An 8,248-nucleotide genomic window follows, 5' to 3' on the forward strand; every position below is an offset into this window, starting at 1 on the left:
AGCATGCACGTGGACACATGGGGTGAAACATGAAGTCTCACAATGCCTTTGTTCTCCTCACACTCTTTTGCCATTTTCATGATGGAGGAAATATCTTCCCTGACTTACAGCAATATGCAGTGTGATAGTGAGGGGTCTAAGTGAGTAACTGGGGTGGACTGGTGAGTGACACTGGGAGCGGGGTTAATGGCAAAGTTACACTCTTAGAGAAGCTGGTGCGTGTGTGGTTTTTTCTTTTCCAAATGGCGCTGAACTCTCTGACCCCCTCTGGAAAATGCAGTATCTCTCCCAGTCGTGCTACAGATTACTAGAAGACAAAAGGACCAAGGCGGAGCCATGCTGACAGCCTTCTGCGGGAGGAGGGAGTGTGGGACAACCATGGAGGATTCACAACGATGGACACCAGCCTCCCAATTATAAACATTGCTCCATGTCGTTCATATGTATGCCATAAGCAAATAAGGCTTGAGGCTCAAAGCACCCACACCTCCGAAGTCTGCAAAGCATGTAATCCCACCCCAGCCCACCAAAAAAAAAAAAAAGATTAGCACATGAAACCTGCGTATATACAAATCACTAGTGCAACGTAATGGGGAGTGTGTTAGAGAAGTGAAGAAAAGAGTGCAGGCAGGGTGGAGTGGGTGGAGAAGAGTGACAGGAGTGATTTGTGATTGAAGAGTATCTGCAAGAGTGAAAGGGAAAGTTTATAGGACTGTGGTGAGACCTGCAATGTTGTATGATTTAGAGACAGTGGCATTAAATAAAATACAGGAGGTGGAGCTGGAGGTAGCAGAGCTGAAGATGTTGAGGTTTTTGTTGGGAGCGACGAGGATGGACAGCATTAGAAATGAGTTTATTAGAGGGACAGCGCATGTAGGACGTTGTGGAGACAAATTGAGGGAGGAGAGATTGAGATGGTTTGGACATGTGCAGAGGAGGGACATGGGGTATATTTGTAAAAGAATGCTGAGGATGGAGCCACCAGGAAGGAGGAAAAGATGAAGGCCAAGGAGGAGGTTTATATATGTGGTGAGGGAAGACATGCAGGTAGTTGGTTTGATAGAGGCAGATGTAGAACACAGGGTAGTATGGAGACAGATGATCCCGTAATGGGAGCAGCCGAAAGAAGAAGGCGGCTTTTCCATCCATAGCTTGATCACTTTTGTATAGGCTACTGGAAGACACTAGTGCCACCACGTGGACAGAATGGGGGTTGTACATAATAAGTCAAAGTCTGAATCTGTGGCGTTGTGCCATGTAGAGCACAGACTGGACTATTCAGGAGATTTGGTAGATCTTATAGCAGGGAAATTCACAAAACATCAACAGTTCTACCAAAACTACTACTGTACATTATCAACACTCTGTATTATTGCTAAACTATGTATTTAAATAATAAGGATCAGGTCCAAATTGCTACGACCCAGTTTATGATTGGGCCACACAGCGTGATTAAAGGCACGGGGTGGTGAATAAAAAAGGTGTAGGTAATCTACTGTATGTGGTATCTTTATATAGAAAATAATGCACAGAGACTAGGGATTGTGTGAAAGAGGAGTAAGCTTCAGGACCAGTCCTATGGTGATCTATTACAGCAGTGGTTTTTTTTTTTTTTTGCATCACTGACCAGTTTCACGCAGGACCATTTTTTCCAGGGAGGTGGGTGGGGGTCTTTATATAGTGTGCATATTATACTATTAATAATACTATATAATTGAATTATTAATGTAATTACATATATAATGAAAATGTAACTCGCCACAATGCAAAACTAGTGGGATGCATAGGAAACCATTGCGACACAAACAAGCGAACAATAATAATAATAATAATAATAATAATAATAAAAAATGGAAATAAAATAATGTTTAAAGGGTCTTTCTGCTTTTTGTGCAGACAGGTACCTAATGATCCACGGCCCGTTGTTTAGGGACCCCTGTATTACAGTGATGGGTTACAGAGGACAAATTACAGATGCACTCAAATTAGAGTTACATTGTGTAAAATAAGTGTAAATTAGTGCAAATTCATGTACAGGCTCAGTGTACGTAAAAACACTGCAGCGCACCTCTTTATTCTCTTATGTTGAGGTTTAAACATAGGAACCATGATGGATGTCTAAGTGCTTGGCTCCTCAGAAGTGTGATCTGATATTCTGATCTTGTCTGCTATGACTTCAGGACATTTACACCAGCAGGGTCATGACGCTTGGGGGTCACGAGGTACCCAGAACAACCGGAGTCATAAGAGGAGCAATCCCAACTCTCGCGAGAACAGGTGATACCTAATATGGCGGCACTCTGCTTATTAAGATAACTCCATTTTTTTAGTCTCCAAACCAATAAGAAAAGTATTCATGATTTTCTTGAAGGTGGAGGAACTGGAGCAATTTGTGCACAGCCGCTTCGCACTACAGATATTGACAATTCACCTTCAATAGAATTATTATTTTATTTTTGTTTACATAATCATTAGGCATGTTATAGCAGTGAAATATTGGCTGCTCAAACACTCGAAATCTTCCTCCCCTTCCTCGTTCTCTTCTTCCTCTTCCTCTTCTTCTTCTTTCGGCTTCTCCCAATAGGGGTCGCCACAGCGGATCATCCGTCTCCATATACACCCCCATTCCCGTCCTCTACATCTGCCTCTTTCACACCAAACAAAAGAATTATGTTTAAAACTTTCAGTATTATATATAGTTTTTGTTTGTTTTGAGGTAGATTCTAATATGTTGTATTTAGGTTAAACTGTAAATAAATAATAATAATAATTAAATAAATAAATAAATAATAAATAAACTGTATATATATATATATATATATATATATATATATATATATATATATTTATAAATAAAACCCAGCCATTAGGGTTGCACAAGCCAGTGCACTCTTAGTGCCGGTCCCAAGCCCGGATGAATAGAGAGGGTTGCATTAGGAAGGGCATCTGGCATAAAGCATGTACCAAATCAAATATGCGGATCACAAACCTGAATTTCATACCAACGACCTCCACAGGTATCGTTAGCCAACAGGTTACCGGTGGAAATTGGGCTACTGTTGGCCGAAGGAGGAAAAGGAGAAGTGTAGGAGATTGGAGGTTCGGGTTGGCACTTTAAATGTTGGTACTATGACTGGTAAAGGGAGAGAGATATCTGATATGATGGAGAGGAGAAAGGTGGATATGTTGTGTGTTCAGGAGACCAAGTGGAAAGGGAGTAAGGACAGGAACATTGGAGGAGGTTTAAACTGTTCTATTACGGTGTAAATGGAAAGAGAAATGGTGTAGGGGTGATTCTGAAGGAAGAGTACAGTAAGAGTGTAGTGGAGGTGAAGAGAGTTTTTGATAGGGTGATGAACGTGAAGCTGGAAGTTGAAGGGATGATGATAAATGTCATCAGTGCTTATGCTTCACAAGTGGGTTGTGAGATGGAGGAGAAGAAAAAAATCTGGAGGGAGTTAGATGAAGTGGTAGAAGGTGTACATAGTAATGAAAGATTAGTGATTGAGGCAGACTTTAATGGGCATGTTGGTGAAGGGAACAGAGGTGATGAGGAGGTGATGGGTAGGTATGGCCTTAAGGAGAGGAATGTGGAAGGGCAGATGGTGGTAGATTTTGCTAAAAGGATGAAAATAGCAGTGGTGAACACTTATTTTAAGAAGAAGGAGGATCATAGGGTGACGTATAAGAGTGGAGGAAGGTGCACACAGGTGGACTATGTTCTATGCAGGAGATGCAACCTGAAGGAGATTGGAGACTGTAAGGTGTTGGCAGGGGAAAGTGTAGCTAAACAGCATCGGATGGTGGTCTGTAGGATGGTTTTGGAGGTGAAGAAGAAGAAGAGGAGGAGAGTGAGGACTAAAAAAAAAGAATAAGATGGTGGAAACTGAAGGAGGAAGACTGTAGTGTGAGATTTAGGAGGTCAGACTGAGGTTTATGGATGTGGTGAGGGAAGACATGCAGGTAGTTGGTTTGAAAGAGGCAGATGTAGAGGACAAGGGTATGGAGGATGGATCCACTGTGGCAACCCCTAACACCTCATCATTTGTAACCGTTATTAAGGGTGGGGACAAAGGGCAATGGGACAGAAAAGGGGAGACACCGGGACACGCTGTCCAGTGAGCAACGTCACCTACACTCCGTTACCCCCACCCCCTTTCCCTAAATAATATTTTTACCTAACTCTTTTCCCCTCAACAGTCACATCATGTTAATGTCCTAAGCTGACACTGTGTTTTAAAATCACAAACCGCTCAGCAAAATATGGACACAATGTTTATGTATTATGTTTTACATACATCAACAAAAAATAACACAAAACTAAACTAAAATTCAACAAAAAGTTACACAAAACTTAACTGGAACATGATATAAAGTGCATTTGGTGCAAACAAACAAAAAAAAAAGACAGTGAGACAGTAGATAAAGAGACTGCAGCACCGACCAGGACAGAAGATTTGTGTTATTTTAGTTTATTTTGTGTGTGTTGTTATATTGTGTTCTCTCAAACTTTATACACAATAATAATGATGATCAGTTTCAAACCAAGATGTCCTTAAGATAAATCTTAGTTAACATATTGCAATATTTCAAAACAAAACATCCTCCACATCACCATTCTCAATTCCCATTACAGCTGAAGCTTAGTTGTACAATAAAGAAGCTCTGTTTAGGTAATGAAAATGTACACACAGACTTGATTATGGTCGAGTGTATTAGGGTTAGATCTAACCTTCCTTGCTCCCTGAAGAAATCATGTTGTGTAATGAGCCAGGATAATTAAGTTAAAAATAGTCAGCACACCTTTTAAAATGACTAAAGCTTCACTACCCAAGTGGTCAAGTTTGTCTCCAGACCTAAACCTTATTGCGCACCTGTGGGGTATCTTCAAGCAGAATGTGGAGAAGCGCCATGTGTCTAACATCTAGCAGCTCCGTGATGTCATTATGGAGGAGTAAAAGAGGATCCCAGCAACAACCAGTGCAGCTCTGGTGAATTCCATGCCCAGGAGGATTAAGGCAGTGCTGGATAACAATGGTGCTCAGACAAAATTTTGACACTTTGGACACAGTTTTGACATGTTTACTTAGGGTGTACTTACTTTTGTTGCCAGGTATTTTGACAATAATAGCTGTATGTTAAGTTATTTTTAAAGGACAGTAAATCTGTTCTGCTATACAAGCTGCCTACTCTAAACTATATCCAATGTGAGGGGTGCACTTACTTTTGTGAGATATTGCATGACAATGAAGATTTGTTTTAAACATTCAAAAGACACAGAAGTGACTGAGTGAGTAACTGATTAATTCCCTTTTTGTGTTAACAAATACAGCAGTCAGTTGTGTGAGTAAAGTGACAGCAAGGCTTGTTTTTAAATACTGCACATGACTTGTACATTGTACCTTTTATGTCATAATTATGGATAATGCTAATAAGACATGGCCATGCTTTGTTTTTTTCATAACTATTATTAGTTATTTATGTAGCGTTAGCTGTTGGAGAACTTTCAGGAGAATTTTTCTGTATTCATGTTTTACGTTAATCTGGTTGTAAATGTATACCTATAAATAAGGTGTGTGTATATACACCTGATATATATATTCAATGTAGATTCTGATTCCTGTTTAACAGGAACGTCCTTTTCAAAGTTTTCATTCTCAAACAATTTGGGATTGCTGGTTCCCTCCCACTGGCTAACTCTGACACACATGACAACTACAAACAAAAGGAGGGTGGGGCAAACGCATGCTTCCTTCAAGACGTGCCCTGACCGCAATATTTTTAGCCCTCAGCCCTGAACAGTAAAAGGGTGTCTTGAGATAAATTAATAGTTGAATTCTTTTAGTTGAATTTTTTAAGAACCACACACACACACACACACACACACACACACACACACACACACACACACACAATAGGGGAAACTCTAGATAATTTGTAATTTGTATGTCGGTATAATGTTATAATTTCCTGCCTTATACCCAAAATTCTCTCTTGTAATCTTTGATGGACAAGTCTTTTCCCCACCAACTTTGATTAAAAGTGTGTTAAGTGTTAGTAGACAAAACAGAGACCTTCTGTATGTCCCAATATTAAAGATCTTTGTTTTTTGCCCACCTTGCTCCTTTATGAACTGCAATCACTTTGGGACTTCCTGTTCTTTATTACATTTTCAGAAATGCTACAAATGCTGCATGACAGGGCGGTATAACCCACTTTCATCTATTCTGCATACGCCACTGTAATTGTTTACACGAATAGAGAATGCCACCATTTACTCGCTTGACTCCTGGCCACCAATAGCTGTGAGATCACGGTTCCCTGTTCTGATATTTGATGTGAATGTTAACTGCAGCTCTGAACAATTATCTGCATGATTGTATCCATTGCAGTGCTTTCAGAAGATTGGTTGATTGGATAATTACCTGAATCTCCAGGTATATGTGTTATTAACAAAGCTATCAGTGAATCTATATACACCTGTTCACCTGCTCATTTATGCAATTTTCCAATCAGCCAAACATGTGAATGTTCACATTTACTCAAATAACCATTCTTTACTACTGCGGTAATAAAAAGATATAGCATCTTGGAATGCACAATTCACTGAACCTTGAGGAAGGTTTGTTACTACAGCACACTGTCTGGTTCCACTCCTGTAAACTATGAACAGGAATCTTAGGCTAAATAGACACAGGTGCACAAAAATGGACATTTGAAGAACCTCATCTGGTCTACATGAATTCTAGATTAGTTCCTGTGCAACCAGTAACCATTAGAGGCACATAATTAGGTGAATGGATTTCACCTGTGTGCAGTGATTGTGTCATGTGATCTTAATATAAAAACATCTGTTTCTAAAAGGTCCTAGAATGGTCATAGAATGTGAAACCAGGCCAATGGACTGTCAAAAATCTGGTATATAGTTCTGGAAAAGGATCAATCAGTGTTTGGTGGAGTTTTAGCAAACATGTGGAGAAAGATTCTTCAGGCTGAAGAGACAAAACTGCAATTTTTGCTTTTGGAAAAACAAACCAAAAGAAAACCAATTCTGTTTACCATATACCACAATGTGAAGAATGTAGGTGGTAGAACCATGTTGTAAAGATGCCAGAAAGGCCATGTATTGTTTTTCATGTGAGCTTAATGATTTTTTTTTTTTATCTTTTAATCTAAAAAGTTGTTGTTTATGCTATTTTATTTATTGAGGCATTTGCCTTTCTTCTGGTTTTAGAACCCATTAAATATGTTATACCACTATAATTCTTATGCAACATGTGCAGTGTGAATTCAGGGCATTTTCACACATCATGGCAACAATAAAAATGAGAGGAATATTTTTATGGTTAATGTTTTACAGTCTGATGATAAAACTGTTTTATCCATTTGCTTTATATGATATAAGCACAGCGAGTAGCATTACTACCCCTTGGCTCTCCCAAGATTGAAACACAGTCACATGTTCTCTATGCTTGTGGGTTGCTGCCAGATCTTCTGGTTTCCTTCCACCTCCCTAGAACCTACCAGTAACTACTTTAATTTGCTTTAAATTGCCTTTGGGTGTGTATGTGTGTATAAATATGCATTTGTGGTGCCTCAGCCCTGATCAGTGAAAAGGGGTGTCTGGAGATAAATTAATGGTTGAATTCTTTTAGTTAAATTTTTTTTAAAAACTACAACCACCCACACACACACACTAGGGAAACTCTAGATAATTTGTATGTCGGTATAATGTTTCCTGCCTTACACCCAAAAATTCTCTCTTGTAATTTTTAATGGACAAGTCTTTTTCCCACCAACTTTGATTAAAAGTGTGTTAATTTTTAGTATACAAAACAGACCTTCTGTATGTCCAAATAATAAAGATCTTTGTTTTTTTGCCCACCTTGCTCCTTTATGAACTGCAATCACTTTGGGACTTCCTGTTCCTCATTACATTTTCTCCATTATCATCAAAAATTCACTGATCTGAAACCATTTCATCCATATTTAAATTCTAATGCCTATTTAACCCTTTTACTCTTGAGAGACACATTTTTAGACACATATCTCTCCAGTGTATACATCTGCACAATTATATTAATGTGGATTAATCCAGAGAAGGAATGCACACACTTTTCCACCTGTATTTACAGACGGCATGGTGGGTAAATCGAAAATTGCACAGTTTTAATGTGAAGTGCACTACTAAGGGTGCACCGGATATGATTTCTCACCCTACTTAGGTCACTTATGGAGAGAATGCGGC

This window comes from Silurus meridionalis, chromosome 6, assembly GCF_014805685.1.
Source record: "Silurus meridionalis isolate SWU-2019-XX chromosome 6, ASM1480568v1, whole genome shotgun sequence".
Lineage (NCBI taxonomy): Eukaryota > Metazoa > Chordata > Actinopteri > Siluriformes > Siluridae > Silurus > Silurus meridionalis.